This window comes from Dermochelys coriacea, chromosome 4 (assembly GCF_009764565.3).
Source record: "Dermochelys coriacea isolate rDerCor1 chromosome 4, rDerCor1.pri.v4, whole genome shotgun sequence".
Lineage (NCBI taxonomy): Eukaryota > Metazoa > Chordata > Testudines > Dermochelyidae > Dermochelys > Dermochelys coriacea.
This window is the reverse complement of record NC_050071.1, coordinates 80493515-80512933: the sequence shown is the minus strand read 5'-3', so window position 1 is coordinate 80512933 and position 19419 is coordinate 80493515. Positions and strand designations below refer to the sequence as shown.

General features: G+C 40.3%; 1 protein-coding gene across 2 annotated transcripts in view; it reads right to left on the bottom strand.

The window, feature by feature from the left end:
- The window catches only part of TENM3 (teneurin transmembrane protein 3), a 2178135-nt gene that overhangs the window by 461567 nt on the left and 1697149 nt on the right, over positions 1-19419 (bottom strand). The gene's annotated exons all lie outside the window — the stretch shown is intronic.

Genomic DNA, 19419 nt, shown 5'->3' with positions numbered 1-19419 from the left:
AACTAACTGCTGTTTCTAGCCTCTTGACCTTTGCTACATATTCTAGATATTTTACTGATGAAACAAAGCCAATATATTTTTGTAAAATAGCTCATGTTTCGGGGAGGGAAGGTGACGATGTGCAGGGACAGAGACATATAAGTGTATCCCAAATGATTGTATTAATAAATTAGGCATAATAAACTCATGACAGTTCAATAACTTAAACTGTTTAAATTGCGACACTCAAAAATTACTGCTGTTTTTAATGACTGTCTTCATCCTGCTTTTATTTCTGAAATCTACAGACACATTTTATGATATATAGACACTTGACATGTTCATTGGCATGTCAATACCCAGAATGCTCTACCACTCCAGCTCCCAGCTATTTCATGGTGGTGCTGGTCTCCAAGTTCTAGGAACAAGGGAAACATTTGGCTGTGCTGATAGGTGCATGGAGTACTTTTGGTAGCTGTAGCTGGACAGACATCTTAATTTCCCTTAAAATAGTCATGTTTCTTTTGAACATCAAAAGTATATGTTTAACAATAAGACTATAAAAGTAGATAATGTAATAAGAAAGGAAAGATTAGAAATCAGAAGTTGTGTGGACTCAGAAGATAGCATATTTCCTGAAATGCTAAAACAGTTAACATCGCTTGGACCTTGACAGGTTTTAAATGTGCCAGTTAATTACTTTATTGCTGTGATCGTATCAGTTATTGCAAGCCATTTTATCTCAGTCAGAATTGTAAATGGATTCTGACAATGACACTCATAAATAATGCAAACCAGTTGCTACAGTTAGCCACAAAATCAAACGGTACTTATGCAGTTGTGAATAAATGTCAGAAGTAAAATTCGGGGAGGGGGAGGATGGGGAAAGGAAGGTAAATATAACAGCAGAATATCCATAGTGGTGAGTGAACTGCATGAAGGTTCTGATCTGCACACCTCAGTGGTGTGCGCTACCAGTTTAAATACAGTAACACCACAGGGAGTTTTATTTGGTTTCAGCTTTCACAAAAACTGATCATATAAGCAAATTAAATATAATAGTAATGGTGTCATTGTTGCAGGTAAATCTAGTATGTGTGACAACACTTATTATTTAGTCATTAGCATTTAAGTAAATATACTAGAGGAGATAGGACTAGGTATGCAGCTTTTGCTTGTTTGATATATTATGTATACAGGCTAACATTTCAAATGTGGATGTCTAAAGTTAGGCACTTAGATATGTAGCGTGAATATGGAGTTAGCCATCCTTTGGTAAATTTTAGCACAGTATATAATACACATTGTAAACTACACATTTTATTTGAGACCCACAAATTGTATATAAAAGGTAAGAGCCTGAATGGTGTTTTGAGGAGGAAGAGAGAAAAAAGATGCATTGCCTGAATACTGATGACTGGAAACAGAGCCACAGTGGTCAATAAGAAAAGGAGTACTTGTGGCATCTTAGAGACTAACAAATTTATTTGAGCATAAACTTTCGTGAGCTACAGCTCACTTCATCAGATGCATTGAGCTGTAGCTCACGAAAGCTTATGCTCAAATAAATTTGTTAGTCTCTAAGGTGCCACAAGTACTCCTTTTCTTTTTTTGCAAATACAGACTAACACGGCTGCTACTCTGAAACAGTGGTCAATGGGAGTTCTGCCATTGACTCAAACGTGGTATAAGACCAAGGATGTAATGCTTAGAGATTCAATCTAAGCATCTCCAAATGCCTCTACAGATACGGAGGTGGGAGGAGGGATGGCACGCTCACTCAGTTACTACACCTGCAGAATAAGAGTACAGCATTCTCCCTCCAATGCAGATTGTAACTGCTGGCAATATCTGACAGAGTGCCAAACTATAGCCATGCTCTTCTTTGCATTCAGAGAACCACATTACAACAGTCCCTGCACTGATGTGTTGGGTGGGAAAGACTCTTTGAGCCTTCTCCCCAACTACAGAGACTATTTTGCTGGAGCAGTCATAATCTGTCTATATAGATACACACATACACATTTTCTATGATACTCAATTAAAGGCAACTCACGTCATCTGCCCATTTGTCAACTGCCAGTTTGCTTATTTTTTGGTATGCAATTACAAAATGACCAGTACTTGTCTGGGGCAATTTTTTAGTTCCCATTATATTTTCCATTATAAAATTGCAACAACTAACAGGTGCATAGTGGAGCCAGAGCAAAGCTTCACTATACCTTTTAAGGGAGATCACAGAATTGCTGCATCATTTTCCCATCACAGCCCAGAATCTTCGATCCTTTCGATGCCACAAGGAAATTTTATATTATGCCAAGGGTTTTGCATACTGCAGGACCAATCCTTGATTAACTGAACTAAATGATAGTTTTGACAGAAATTTCAAAAGGAGGACTATTGTCCCCTATGTAAAATTTCCTAAATAAAACACTTAATTTTAAATGTTAATAATGGAAGTGTGTTTGTCAATATAGTTCACCTACAATGTAACACATTCTGTACAAAAATTCTACATCTTTGAAAAACCCAAACATTATAAAGTCTGGAAATTAACTCTAAGGTATGTCTACACCACAGTGTAAACCCAGGGTTTGAACTCAGGTGCAAGCCTAAACCCCTTTTGTCTACACACAATTGTACTAACCCAGGGTGGAGGTTAAGTCAAGATGGTACAAGCCCTATTGTTCTGCAGTGTAGATGCAGCCCCACTGGAGTCATGCTCTGGGGGGTCTGCCAAAAGTATCCCACAGTCCCGAAAGGAGACTCTCTTTGTCCTCAGGACAGTCAAGATTTATCACGCTGCAGTAACAAAGAGCTAGAGCAGCAACATTTTGGGAGGCACTAGGAAGTCTGGGATACGGGTGGTTGGACTCAGACCCACGTAATGTATTGCAGATGCTGGAGCCACAGATGGGAACCAGGGTTCAACAATTCCTAACCTGGGGTTACAAATGAGTATGGACATTCAAGCTGCAGTTTAACAAATCCAGGGTCTGATAACTTGAGTTCTACTCCTCCTGAGCAGTAATCATTTATTACTCACTACCATCCCACCCAGTATAAATTGGGAACTGGCTACATCCCATAGTTTAACTCAATGTTGTTAATTGAGTTAAACTTTTGGTTTAAAAAAAATCTGTAAATCTGTAAATAAAATATATTACTGCGGGGGGGGGGCGCGGTTGTTTTGGTTTGGGGTTTTTTGAGTGTTAGCTAGGCTTCAAGTAAAATAACTTTCCACTTGAACTCTTTTCATTTAAGATTTTTGGTTTGGGAATTTACCTGTTTTTTAATTGACATCAAAAATTAATTTTGGGTAAAGATGTAAGGTCAGCAAGACGAGAACTCTGTTCAGATATATTGCAATAGGCCCGGCAAAGCAAGGCTCTATCCTGTATACTTTAGATAATCAATAGGACTATAAGAAAAGGAGTACTTGTGGCACCTTAGAGACTAACAAATTTATTAGAGCATAAGCTTTCGTGAGCTGCAGCTCACTTCATCGGATGCATTTGGTGGAAAAAACAGAGGGGAGATTGATATACACACACAGAGAACATGAAACAATGGGTTTATCATAACACTGTAAGGAGAGTGATCACTTAAGATAAGCCATCACCAGCAGCAAGGGGGTGGGGGGAAAAAGGAGGAAAACCTTTCATGGTGACAAGCAAGGTAGGCTATTTCCAGCAGTTAACAAGAATATTTGAGGAACAGTGGGGGGGAAATAACCCATTGTTTCATGTTCTCTGTGTGTGTATATATCAATCTCCCCTCTGTTTTTTCCACCAAATGCATCCGATGAAGTGAGCTGTAGCTCACGAAAGCTTATGCTCTAATAAATTTGTTAGTCTCTAAGGTGCCACAAGTACTCCTTTTCTTTTTGCGAATACAGACTAACACGGCTGCTACTCTGAAATAGGACTATAGTTGCACTCGATATGCTTTATGAAAATATGCTTGGAATGTGAATATAATGTAACTGGAATACGCTTTATGCAAAAGGTCTCTTGTAAGGTATCATTACAAAGCTTATAATCTATTGAGTGTGTTCCTCCTATTTGTATGAATGCATCATTCTTATATTTGAACTAGAAATATGAAGTATTACTCAAAGTCCTATTGTACCTCTGCAAAGTGTTGGCCATTAGTGGTTGCTTGGAATCTTGATGGCTCCCATTAACTAGGAAATAGGTTGTAAATGGCTCTGTTTGCTTGTAAGCCTTCCTGTACACATGGGTGCCAGCCAGTGAGCAACGAAGTCTCAGGGAACATATGAATATGTCACATGATACTGGAATTCATCTTAAACCTGGTGCTTTTTCATTTGGAAGGAAGGGTGGAAACCCAGAGTGAGCTAAAGGATTCCCGCCTTGTGCCAAAGATATAAAAGGGGATGGAACAGAACAAAGGGGACTGCGAGACATGAGAAATCTCTTAGTTACCACCGGAGCTGGAACTAACAAGAACTGTACCAGGGAAAGGATTGGGCCCAGACTAGGAAGGAATCTAGTCTGTGAAAGAAGCTTACTGGAACATCTCTGAGGGCGAGATTTACCTGTATTCAGTTTCTTAATGTATTAGGCTTAGACTTGCATGGTTTTGTTCAATTTGCTTGGTAACTTACTTTGTATAGTCTGTTATTACTTGGAACCATTTAAATCCTACTTTTTATACTTAATAAAATCACTTTTGTTTATTAATTAGCCCAGAGTAAGTGATTAATACCTGGGGGAACAAACAGCTGTGCATATCTCTCTGTGTTATAGAGGGCAGACAATTTATGAGTTTACCATGTATAAGCTTTATACAGAGTAAAATGGATTTATTTGGGGTTTGGATCCCATTGGGAGTTGGGTGTCTGGGTGCTGGAGATAGGTGACTTGCTGAGGAGTTTTTGGTTAAAGTCTGCAGCTTTGGGGGCGTGGACCAGACCTGGGTCTGTGTTGCAGCAGACTAGCGTGTCTGGCTCAACAAGGAAGGGTTCTGGAGTCCCAAGCTGACCGTGGAAAGTTGGCTCAGAGGTAGTTTCAGCACATCAGGTAACAATCCCAAGGGGGTCTCTGTGACCGAACCAGTCACATTCACAACATCTCTGTATGTAGGGAAGTTGGAAATGCTGGAGCTACACCTGGCTGGGACATCGAGGTAGGGCAGGGAAAAGAAGCTTACTTACCAGTAACTAGAGTTCTTTGAGATAAGCTGCTGCAAATTCACACTTGTGGGATAAAGCCACTTGGGCCATGAATTTCCAGAACCTTCTGGAAAGCACTGTTCATTCTGCCATTCGCCCCTCCCTAGTCCTCCCACCCTGGAGGGTTCCAAGGGTATAAAAAGGAGCATGGCCACATCCAACCCTCAGTTCCTTCCACTAATTCAGGAATTCTTAATCTGAGGCTCCAAATAAGTGGGGAAGGTGGTCAGGGAGTGTTACTACGCGGAGACTCAACTCAAAGAATTCCTATTATAGATAAGTAATCTTCATCTCTTTTTCAAGTGGCCTCTCCATATTCCACTTGTGGGAGTTTATATCAAGCAATACAACCCCCAGGAAGGCGGGCTGAAAAGTTCTAAGTAAACAAGAACAGCAGAACTGCCATACAACCATCAACTCTGGATGGCAAGTCAAAAATGAATAGGAATGACTGATCTTGCTCTCCAAAACCAAGTCTTAATGAGGGAATATTTTTGCTAAATATATATATACGTATATATACATACACACATACACACACAGAGATGCAACGTGTGTCATGTAGCATGATGCAATGAAGACGGCATGAGGGTGTGCCATGAATATTGCCTTTTTCATGGATGGGGACTGACAATTCCAGGAGAGCAAAGCCTTGTCAAGTCATAACAGTGAAATATAGTGTGATAGATGAGACAACCTTTGGACTACAATGGGCTTGCTCCTCATGTCAGCTCCATTTCTCCAAGGAACTGAGGAATTTGCAGATGACCTTTGGCTTGATATAAACAATGTCAAATTCTCTGAATATGCAAAAGTATGATATCTGCCTCCTTGAATGTAAAGGAGGTCCAGGGACAAGCAGATATTTTAGTGTTTTGAAAGACATGGAAATCTCAGACATCTCAGACTGTTGGGATGGAGATGTGGGCAGGATCACCTTTTTTGTAAGAATGCAACCTAAAGGCTTGTATTTCAGTAACTATCTGAATTATGAAAAATGACATCTTGATTTAAATACTCTAAAATAACAATTAAAGAGAACTTTATCAGGAATCACATCTCCCACTGAGATCATAAACCCTGGAACAGATGGAAATCAAGATTCCCTTCCATCCTCTAGGTGCAGATAGCAGGAAGGTGACAAGGAAACTCTCTAGAGGATACGTTCTTCCCCGTCTTACAAAACAAGGCATCTGAAATGTACTGAGACACACTGGCTCAGGTGTTCCTAGGGACAAGAAAAAAGGACAGAGCTATGAGGAGCCCTGCTGAGGACTCAGATATAGACTGATGTTAAAGATATCACCGAACTGCACCAATAAGAGGAGGTGACTTACTGTAACTGGGGAGGGATAGCTCAGTGGTTTGAGCATTGGCCTGCTAAACCCAGGATTGTGAGTTCAATCCTTGAGGGGGCCATTTAGGGATCGGGGGCAAAAATTGGGGATTGGTCCTGCTTTGAGCAGGGGGTTGGACTAGATGATCTTCCGAGGTCCCTTCCAACCCTGATATTCTATGATTCCTCTAGCTCCATAGTTCTTCAAGATGTGTGATCCCTATTTGGATTCCAAATGTGGAGTGTGCATGTGCAGTTTTTATTAGTAGTGTCCCTTGGCCTGCATGTGCATCATCTGCATTATTGCATCTGAGGTTACAAGAGGCCATGAGGGTCGACGCTACTCCAGTATCCCTCTTACAACTAAGCAGTGGAATCCGCAGCAGGGGGGATGGTGGGCAGGTATTGGAATCCATTTAGGGACCACACATCGAAGAACCGCCAGTTACAGTAAGTACCTTCTTCTTCTAGTGATGATCCCTACATGGATTCCAAACATGGGTGATTAGAGAGCAGTGCTCAGCCTGGACGTGGGTGCAAGGACTCACAAGAAAGTACAATGTGTAAGACAGCGCAGCTGACTGCTGCATCTGCCACCATTACTGGGGTGATGGCATAGTGAGCGATAAAGGTGTGGACAGAGTGCCACATGGCCACCCTGCAAATACCCTGCCAAGGTTTGTCCAAGAGGGAGGCTGATGTGGTGGCATGTGCCTCTGTGGAGTGAGCCGTGACTCCAGGGGGCAGCGGTTTGTGAGAGAGAGTGTAGCATTCTGCAATGCACCAGGAGATCCATCTGGAGATGTGCTGTGAGGAGAGGGCTTAGCCCTTGCAACGTTCAGCAATGGTGACAAAGAGCTTTGGAGAAGTTCAAAAGGCATGGGTTTTGCTCCTTTAGCATCTCAATCGTCCAGTGGCCCCACTGGTTGTTTAGCGGCTTTCTTGCTTCTGGATATCTGCTTCTGATGTATTTGAAAAAATTTTTGCTATTACTTTTGGAGTCTTTGGCTAGCTGTTCTTCAAATTCTTTTCTGGTCTTTCTAATTATATTTTTACACTTCATTTGCCAGAGTTTATGCTCTTTTCTATTTTCCTCATTAGGATTTATCTTCCACTTTTTAAAGGATGCCTTTTTGCCTCTCACTGCTTCTTTTAGTTTGTTGTTTAACCATGGTGGTTCTTCTTTGGTTCTTTTATTATGTTTTTTAATTTGAAGTATACATTTAAGTTGAGCCTCTATTATGGTGTCTTTAAAAAGTTTCCACGCAGCTTGCAGGGATTTTACTTGCGAATACAGACTAACACGGCTGCTACTCTGAAACTTTTGGTATTGTACCTTTTAATTTCTGTTTCACTAAGCTCCTCATTTTTGTGTAGTTCCCTGATATCTGAGATACTATTATTATTTCTATTATAAGGGTCAGTCTACATACAGTTTGTGTACCACTTTAATTGTATTTCTCTAGAAAATGATGTAGTTAAAGAAGTGCACAGAGGGCTACGGGATGCACAGTTATATCAGTACAAATACGCTTATATAGGTATAGCTTATTTCTGCATGTTTTTAAGCCAATATAGTTAAATCCATACAAATACTTTGTGTAGACAAGTCCTATGTATAGGGGAATAACAGCAGTATTTCAGATACTATTAGTAAATGTTGGCTTTTTTAAAATGGCAACCCACTGTGTAACAAGTATACATCAAGCCTGGTCTATAGGAGATATCCCGAAACATCCACAGCCATGTTAACCTCAAATCACACATGCTGATTGTACAAAGAGCAGGTGATCGCTGTACAAAAAACAACACAAAAACAAAACAAAAAACCCACAGACAGAGAGGTCTCATGCCTCCTTGATTATCAATCTTTGCTCTGGCTAACATCTCTTTATTTGTACTTAGACATTTACTTAAAATGACAACTCTTAACGAAAAGGCAAACTAAAAGGCAAACTCCACCATATTCCAGAAATAGCTAGCTACCAATTGCAGCAAAATACATTAAAAAGCAAAGACAACCTCACTCTTCCCAGACAACTCTTCCCTGCTCAGGAAACTCAGTAAAATATAAGTTTTTTCAGTGCGCCTTTAAAGTTGGAAAATTTAGGATATTTTGAACCAAGGGAGGGAGTGAACGCCAAAGCTAAGGAGTCCTCAAGGAGAATGTTCAGCCAGAAGTTCCTCCTCTTTTAAATCAAGAGCGCTACTTTTTATACCTTCACTGATCTGTGGCAGAATGGGACAGAGTGTGAAACAGGCAGATCCAAGATCGGGTAAAAATCAAACCTTGCTTTGGTTCATACTCAAAACTCCACACAACTCTACTCGTGCCTGCATTTCTGATTTCATCTTCCTGCTTCTCATGAGCCCTTCACTTCATGACAGTATCATGAAGTGTCCCAGTATCCTAATTTTGCCCTTTACATCCTTCCATTCTGATCATCTTGCCTTCTTCCATGCTGGCTATTATGCAACTACCTTTGCTTCATCCAAATCTTTTCAAGAACACCACTCTCTCCATGAATGCACATTGATAATCCACCACACGAAGATATTTAAATTAATTTTTTAAAAATAAAAAAAAGAGTTATAACATAACTGAGAAACAAAACATGAACTGCTTTGAGTGAAAAACACCACCCTTTTCTCTAAAAATAATATTCCATATGTTACTCTATTTTCCCCCTTTCCCACACTTTTTTCCTTCTGCCAGCCATCAATTTTTTAAATATATTTTTAGCTAATGTAGATAGTAAGCTCATCATGGAAGAAATGTCTTTTTATTTGTTAGTAAATCCCCAGGTATACCTATGTCCTTATAATAAAATGTTTATTATGGTTGTCCCTGAAATGCACTGCAATATCAGTCATTTCAAACTGCTCTTGCAACCATCACTTTCCCCAGTTGCCAGATGAGGGATTATTTGAATTAATTCAGATTCAGCCCAGTTATTTTTAATTTTTGTATTCATGCTCAAATGTGTAATGGGCACAAAAAAATTAAGTCACAGCTCATCACCTGTGTGTCATCCTGAATAGGTCTCCTGAAGATACTGTAGATACTACACAGATTTTTCATAAAACTCTACTTAGCAGGAGCCAGATACAGAGTGACACTGCCCTTTTGAAACACTGCAAAGCCATTCTTTGTTCAGAGTCTGTCAAACCTACAGAGGGTGGAATTCTATGCGATCAGCAGGCTACTCTGATTGTGATGATGAAACAGCTGTATTATCTGGAAAATGGTTAGCATATGTTGAACATTTTGGGTATTCCTAAAGTCATGACAGCTAAATTAAAACTATGTGCAAAACAAGGACAAGAACAGATTCTTCATAGTAAAAGGATAATCATGCTGTGTGCCATCCGACTGTCAGGACATCAGATGGATGAAAATCACTGAAGGAAGTATTATGGTATGATATAGTCTTTTTGGCTCCTGCGAAGCAGGGCCAGACAGACTCAGTTTACAGAGAGTCCTGAGTGACCTGCCTCTGAAATGGGGAACTGTATGTCTCCTTTCCTCATTGTCAATCCTGGCCAATTTCTCAGGATGGACAGCATCAGAATCCACGGGATTCTTATGTAGTTGCAAGATATGGGTGGGAACTGTGAGACACCCCATCTGCAAAGGTCGTTTCAAATATTTGGTGTCCAGGCTGAAGCAGGGCTAAGAGTCACATCTGAGAAACTACAGGAACAGAAAGGGGCAAGGAGCAGAAACAGGAGCAAGACAGAAAAGGCCAAAAGGCAGAAACAAGAAGAAAAAAAAAGACCTAAGCAGAGCTTACTGAGCTCTTGTCTAGAATCTGAAAGATGAGTATGCAATGTTTATCTTTGGAGTTCAGAGCATTAAGCATAGGCAATATTACCTACAGGGGAGAGAAAGGACAGACTGAACAATAGGATGATACCTGCCCCTTTTGTCATGTAGCTTCCACAACATGTTTACTGAATGATAGGACTTTGCAAAGCTACACCTGCAGTGTTGCTTGCCACTGGTCAAGAAACCTTGTTGTCTCTTGTTGAAGACGACTAACAACTAAATAATAGGCTATACCTATGTTTATACATCATTTCTCTGATTTAGTATTATACATATGTGTGTTCCTTCATTCTGGTTTTCTCCTCCTAGTCCTTTGTGAAACATACCCTTTTTTCTAAATCACGTTTCTCTTCCGCCTTCTCCTGTGTCTTGATTTCTCTTATGTTTTTTCCTGTATCTCTCTCCTTGCTAATCATATCCTTCCTCCTCCTCACTCTTCCCCAAGGTCTCAATCTTTCCCTTTCATCCTCTCTCTCTTTCCACTGTGTTCACCCCATTTTACCTCACACTTTACTTCCTCTTCTCATTCCCCGCTGCCCTCAATCTCTTCTCATTTCTACAAAGTCTCTATCTCTTCCATTACAATCTTTCCTTTCTCATTTTCTTCCTAAAAAGTCTCTTACAATCTTTCCCTCTCCCAAACCCCATTAGCAGAAATGAAGGGCAGAGACTTGGCTACCCTCCTCTTGAACCAAAACAGAGAACAGTCTATCTTCTTCTGCTTTCCATATATTGCTAGACTAAATTATTTTTCCAAGCAGGCAAAGTGCAGTGCCATCATTCATAAAGTAATAAATCATTAACTAGGTTTCCTTCTGTGAACCAATAGCCATAGTCTGATTGAGCTGTGAATTGCCAGACATCTGTTTAAAAATGGTCACTCAAACCATACCAAACAAACAACTGTGTGCAGGTTGATGGCACCAGACTTCTTAGACAAAGGGCAAAATTTGTTCCTCTTAATGTTCTGCATATATTACACACACACACACACACACACACACACACACACACACACACTTGCAGATGATCCCTTACCAGCACAAATGTGTTCTCTTTTTATTTCTATGGGAGAACTCATGAGGACCGCCAAAATATTGCAAAAACAGCTCTGGAGAGAGTTCACCTAACTGAACTCTGTACGTAAGGCCAGAGATGGGACTATATGAGATTTCTGAGCTTGACAATTTCTTGATTTCTGATTTCTTTTAATCTTCCCAAATGTGATCTTCATTTGAAACCCACCTCCCGCCCACGACCAATTATTACATTATGTATTTTCCAATTATATGTTTACAACTTTCATTCTAATTTCAGCAAATATATCTGTCTTGGAACTTCATTCAATTTGGCACCTTTTAATTCATTAAGTTTAAATTTACATCTTGGAAGCTCTTCACTGATTCATCCTAGTGATTCATCACTTTTCAGCAATGACAAATGTCAAATGAACTCGCTCACTAGCCTAACCTTTTTCCCTCCTACCAACCCATGCCATGTTTGCTTTATCTAAGGTGTGCCTGCATGCATGTGCACATGCATGAGGTGATTGTGCAGGGTTATGGGTAAGCAGAAGGCAGTGGGAGGGATGTGAAGCTGGAAGAGTATGAACAAGTGATGCAGCAGAAGAGGTGAAAGCCCAGAGAATCATAGAATATCAGGTTTGGAAGGGACATCAAGAGCTCATCTAGTCCAACCCCCTGCTCAAAGCAGGACCAATCCCCAATTAAATAATCCCAGCCAGGGCTTTGTCAAGCCTGACCTTAAAAACCTCAAAGGAAGGAGATTCAACCACCTCCCTAGGAAATGCATTCCAGTGCTTTACCACCCTCCTAGTGAAAAAGTTTTTTCTAATATCCAACCTAAAGCTCCCCCACTGCAACTTGAGACCATTACTTACTTTGCATTTGCCACCATGTTTAGTGAGAAGAGGCCATGTACAGCAGCCAGGCCTGTGGAACCTCAATTCCATGAAGCCAGCATGGAGAAGTTTCCATGGCCTGGGGGTTGGGAAAGACATGCTCTGTTGGCTTCACTCCACTATCTCTTTCTGAGGTTTTAATAAAATAAGTAATATTATTGCACCTTTAATCCAATAAACTCATTAGAATTTACAATGAAGTAGCTGGAACTAGAAACCTGACTCCCAGTCCCATGTGCTAGTCAGTAGGTAAAGCTCTCTATCCTAGGCCTTTTGAACTGCCCCGCCCCCTTCGCTACCACAGAATGAAGGGAAGCCTATGTCCCTTACTCATATTCCATGTCTCACTCTTGAGGTAAACCTTGGATAACTATGTATTCTGTCCATTGGCTTCAACATTACTAAGAATGAATGAACGTTAATTAAAGAGATATGCACCTCTTCCTGTCTATACACCAAGGACCTGTCAACCAGACAAGACCATAATAGCAAGAGTGGTGGTTCTACTCTACAGTACTTCACCTTGAGTCAGGCAGGAAGTCTTTGTGGAGATTCCCTGTCCATATTCAGCGAAGTCCCTGCCTTTATGATCAAGCTCCTCACTATCTTATACTACAATAGGGCCAGTTGAAGTCTGGGATTCTTGCCTGTAGACCTACGCTGCACAAAATGCCTAATCAGGCATTCTCCAGCCAATAAAGAAAGATTTGATGTCCCCCCAAAGAATCACTGTTACCCTATATGGCTGCAGAGACAGGAGATCCATAGATCTTCTATAGGTCATCACACATAAGCTAATTTCAACTAGCTTGTTGCCTTAGAGAAAGTATGTATGCGGCTGAGTGAATGAGGGTTAGCAATAGCTGTACATTGTAATAGCAGAGACAGATAGTGAACTGTAATGTTTAGTGAATCAAATAAAAGTCTTAGCAACACTCTAATACTAACAGAATACTGTAACTTCAAAAATCAACTGATTTTTATCATCTGCAAGCTGAAAACCAATTACTTTCTTATGGTCACTTAAAAAGTTACTAATACAGAATAACATGATAATATTACTTAGCACTTAGTGTTTTTATCTTCAAAGTACTTTACAAACTAATTAATCCTTACCTACCTCACAGGGGTATTGTAAGTATTATTATCCTTATTTTATAGAAGAGAAAACTCTGGCAGAAGGGTAGATGATTGCTCAAGACCACTGAAATATCCAGAAAGTACTGGTGATACTGAGGTATCCTTTCAAATCTAATGCGGATACTGCAGAGAATCCTGCTCCGGCGTTTAACAAACATGAATCAGGCAGAAACACAATGAGGTTTATTAAATGGAACTGAGATTGGCATGGTGGCAAGGTACACTATATACATGTTTAAAGCTGGCACAAATTCTAGGAAGCTAGACCAAGGTGGAAAAGGATTACTTGGCTCCATTTCAGAAGGACAGCACTAAGCCACATACAACTGACTTTCTGGTAGCTAACCTACAAAACACATTGGCTCGGTTCCAGAAAGAACCACTTGCCTACTCTATGGCCAAATTAGTCAACCATCAATAAGACAGGATTTGGAAAAGCAGCAGGGGGGTGGGGATGGGGGGGATGATTCATACATAGAACAATGGTAAGAAAGAGCTATTTAACCTGTGGGTTTAAATACAGGAGTTTAAGGTTGAATAAACATGACCATCTAAATCATTTAATCCTGCAGTTGACATTTATGGTGACTGAAAAAGATTAATCATTTTGCTCTCTAAATGAATCAATCTGAGAAGCTAATATTTAAAAGTAATAAACTTTAAGTCACGTTAATTAGGACTTGAATTGTGATTAATGTCTGCAGTCTTTCAAAACAATACATCTGCCTCACAAGTGTTCACATTCTTAAAAAAAATATCAATAAATGATCCAAGCAAACAGTACTTTTCAGTTCCTTTCTTTGCAAGGTGGGTGGATTCAGAGAATGGGGAGATCAGAGAATTGCATTCACACAGGTGAGGAATGATAACATTCGCTATGATATAGCAGGCAGTGCACAAACCACCACATACAGTTTTGCTTGATGCCATCCCATATTTCTAATCTACAGCATTGCCAAGGAAAAAAGATCTGACTTTCAAAGTCCAGCACCTCTTTCTTCACCTGCAAATATTTATTGGTGCAGTTAATGTAATTTAGTTGTTTAAGTACCCTCATGCAATAAATGGCACTAATATACTCGCAGGTATTTGCAATCACAAAACTGAAGCGGGGGAAGGGAGGAGGGAATCTGGGTTGAAAGCCAGAGACAGATAGTGAACTGTAATGTTTAGTGAATGTTGCAAATTCATTCCTACTGCCAGCAACAAAGACCATATGCAGGCTAAATCACATTTCAAATCAAACTTTCAAAAATAAAAGTCTTGCACAACCTACACACTGCCTCACCAAGGCTCTACAGTGGAAGAAGACTCCTCTACCTCTGCTTTTGAGATTGGAGCACTTCAGATAAAATATGGAAATTACATAGTGCAAATTCATATTTCAATCCAAAATCTGATTTGTAGAAGCAGCCCTCAGTCCCTGTAAAGAAATCCTTCGACTTCAGGGGGATTCTACACAGGTGTAAAGGTCTTCCCTTGTGGATCAGATTACAGGATCAGCACTTTGGCATACAACAATATGACAGTTTGAAAGGGAACAACCACAATTTAAAGAAAAATCCAAAAGTATCAGACATTCTTAAGGTATACTGTGAAACTGTCACAAAATATTCAAGTAATTGAAATTTAATTTCAGAGTTATAACTGCAACTATGTTTCTTTTCAGAAAACAAAACTAAAATATTTGACAAGGACTTAGTCCTTCAGACCTTGCAAAGATTTGCCTTTAATGAAGTTTTATCTGTACAAGTAGCTACAGTAGTATGGATTGCACTCTCAAATGATTAGATACTGGAAATCATGAATCTCCATTTTCTTTTAATAAATTTACTTAATGTCATTATATAAAGTACAGTGTTTCCACTGTATGTTTCTTAATAGCTTAGCATATCTGTACAAAGCACTTTCACATTTTTTTTGCTTCTCATGTGTTTGACTCATTACCGCTCTTCCAACTATATTTTCTTATTGCACTATTAGATATAGTCATTCTTACTATTTTTTAAAATTTATTTTATATATATATACATACACATACACATACACATACACACACACACACGTAAACAAACAAACAAACAGGATTATTTAAAAAAAAAATCTTGATTTAAAAAAAAAAAAAAAACAGTTACACCCCTTGTGCTAAAAACTGTATTCAACTCTTTTTTCCAACCGGTTTTGGAATATTTTCAGATATTTAAAGATGGCTGCTTTGTTTTAATTCTTTGCTCAGATATAGTTTAGTAAGTTATTTTTATATGAGTATTAGGGCACAATCCTGCTCTCACTAACATCAGTTGGAAATTTTCTATTATTAGGGGAGTGCACTTGTCTTTCGTTGAATGACTGTTCTTTATTATCTACCAGACAAACTTCACGAATTATTTCCCTTTGTGTAAGAACTTCAAATTTGAGTTCTGCTCATTCTGCTTTAGTCCCTGATCGAGGAAGGTATTAAACCATGGGCCGAACTTTAAGCACGTGAACAGTCCCACTGAGTTCAACTGGACTACTTGTGTGCATAACTAGGGACTTAGCAGTAGCAGAATTTTTGTTATTCACATCTTTAAATATCTTCCACCTTTCGTTAAAATTATCATTAAAAAATAAAAATGTCCTCTCCCTCTCCAAAACTACAAGGCATCAAAATACATATCCTCCTTTTAGATGGTGAACATTTGCCTGAAAATTATGTCATCCAGTATCAAAAATTAGGTTGACAAAGACTAGCTATTTATTGAAAAATGCAATACAAAACTGACTATATAAAATTTTAAAAAATAGGCCCCACTAACCTCAGTACAATTAGGCTTGGGCTCGTTTACCTCAACTGGATGCTGGAGGCTGTTCTTTGAGGAAAATATCAGACTTTTAAAAAAAATATTAAAAGTGTCTTCAGTTAATTGTCAGTTATATCTCCACAATGAAGCTATTACAGTTATAAAACAGATCATTTTTCATTTTCTAACTCATTTAACAATTGAAAACCAAAACCTTGTACTCTGACATCAAAATACACTTGAACAAGAATCTGTATCTTCCTTTAGTCACTAAACTGAGCAAAATACACAAGAAGCAGTTGCCTAAATCACACCTTCCTAAAAATCCATACATGATCACAGAATCGTAAAATATTAGGGTTGGAAGAGACCTTGATAAGTCATCTAGTCCAATCCCCTGCTCAAAGCAGGACCAACACCAACTACATCATCCCAGCCAAGGCTTTGTCAAAGCGAAGACTTTGTCAATCATCCTTGAAAACCTCTAAGGATGGAGATTCCGCCACCTACATTCCCTAGGTAACACATCTCAGTGCTTCACCACCCACTTAGTGAAATAGTTTTCTCTAATATCAACCTAGACCTTCTCCACTGCAATTTGAGACCATTACTCCTTGTTCTGTCATCTGCCACCACTGAGAACAGCCGAGCTCTATCCTTTTTGGAACCCCCTTCAGGTAGTTGAAGGCTGCTACCAAATCCCCCCTCACTCTTCTGTTTTGCAGATTAAATAATCCCAGTTCATAGAATCATAGGATATTAGGGTTGGAAGGGATCTCAGGAGGTCATCAAGTCCAACCCCCTGCTCAAAGCAGGACCTAATCCCCAACTAAATCAGTTCCTTAAGCCTCTCCTCATAAATCATGTGCCCCAGCCCCCTAATCATTTTCGCTGCCCTCCACTGGACTCTCTCAAATTTGTCCACATCCCGTCTGTAGTGGGGGGACCAAAACTGGATGCAATACTCCAGGTATGGCCTCATCAGTGCCGAATAGAGGGGAATAATCACTTCCTCAATCTGCTGGCAATGCTCCTACTAATACAGCCCAATATGCCGTTGGCCTTCTTGGTAACGAGGGCACACTGCTGACTCATATCCAGCTTCTCATCCACTGTAATTCCCAGGTCCTTTTCTGCAGAACTGCTGCTTAGCCAGTCGGTTCCCAGCCTGTAGCGGTGCATGGGATTCTTCCTTCCTAAGTGCAAGACTCTGCACTTGTCCTTGTTGAACCTCATCTGATTTCTTTTGGCCCAATCCTCCAATTTGTCTAGGTTACTCTGGACCCTATCCCTACCCTCCAGCATATTTACCTCTCCCCCAAACTTAGTGTCATCTGCAAATTTGCTGAGAGTGCAATTAATCCCATCATGCAGATTATTGATAAAGATGTTGAACAAAACCGGCCCCAGGACCGACCCCTGGGGCATTCCACTTGATACTGGCTGCCAGCTAGACATCGAGCCATTGATCACTACCCAGTGAGCCCGACAATCTATCCACCTTTCTAACCACCTTATAGTCCATTCATCCAATGCATACTTTTTTAACTTGCTGGCAAGATTACTGTTGGAGACCATACCAAAAGCTTTGCTAAAGTCAAGATATATCACATCCACCGCTTTCCCCAAATCCACAGAGTCAGTTACCTTATCATAGAAGGCAATGACTTGCCCTTGGTGAATCCATGTTGACTGTTCCTGATCACCTTCCTCTCCTCCAAGTGCTTCAAAATGGATTCCCAGAGGATCTGCTCCATGATTTTGCTGGGGACTGAAGTGAGGCTGACCAGTCTGTAATTCCCAGGGTTCTCTTTCTTCCCTTTTAAAAATGTGGGCACTATATTTGCCTTTTTCCAATCATTCGGGACCTCCTCCGATTGCCACAAATTTTCAAAGATAATGGCCAATAACTCTGCAATCACATCAGTCAACTCCCTCAGCACCCTTTGATGCAGTAGATCTGGACCCATAGACGTGTGCACGTCCAGCTTTTCTAAATAGTCCTTAACCTGTGCATCATCACCATCACCACTGAGGGCTGCTCACCTCCCCTCCATACTGGGCTGCCTAGTGCAGCAGTCTGGGAGCTGACCTTGTCTGGGAAGACCAAGGCAAAAACAGCATTGAGTACTTCAACTTTTTCCATATCATGCATCACTATGTTGCCTCTCCCATTCAGTAAGGGTCCCACACTTTCCCTAACCATCTTTTTGTTGCTAACATACCTGTAGAAACCCTTTTTGTTACCCTTCACATCCTTGCTATCTGCAACTCCAATTGTGCCTTGGCCTTCCTGATTACACCCCTGCATGCTCTAGCAATATTTTATACTCCTCCCTATTCATCTGTCCAAATTTCCACTTCTTGTAAGCTTCCTTTTTGAGTTTAAGCTCACCGAAGATTTCACTGTCAAGTTGACTGCCTGCCATATTTGCTATTCTTTCTGCACTTCGGGATGTTTTGTTCCTGTACAATAAGGAACAGGAACAAAACATTCTTTAAAATATAGCCAGCTCTCCTGGACTCCTTGCCCCCTCATATTAGCTTCTCAGGGGATCCGGCCAATCAGTTCCCTAAGGGAGTCTAAGTGTGCTTTTCTGAAGTTCAGATAAGCTTTCAGATATTTTTATATTCCAAGGGCTTGGCTTGTGCCTCTGCTAGGTTCACAAAGTCACTCTGAGACCCTGGAGTTAGTAGCCACTGGTGCAGTTTATTCACAGACTTGTTCCCATCACCATTTCACCATATTTCACCATCTGCAGGCAGGAGGGACGAGCTACCTCCCTGTTTCCTCTCCCTGCCTTTTCACTTCCTTTCTGCTCCCCGTCTCCAGCCCAGCTTCCTTCCTCTGAGGGCTTTATACAGCCCCAGGCTAATTAGGCAACAGCTGTCTCTACTTCCCCAATTAGGTCCAGGTTACCTCCAGCCAGCTCTAATTTATTCCTCGAAATGGGAGCTGGCGGTGACAGAGGGCTGAATCAGGAACCCTTTGTCACAATTCCCTTGTCGTTAAAATATACACTTAAGAGAAACTCCTTTTGCAGGGAATTCGCTGCTGGTGTACAGCAGACAGACACCCATTTCCCCAGCCCCTGGCATGAGGAGGAGGGGATATGTTTGGGCAGGGTAGGAAGAAGGTGTACCACTGCTTTTACTTTATTTTATTTTTTGTAGATTTTACTCCCCATTCACTTAGAAAACTAGAGGTTTAAATTAGGACCATTGATATGTAGC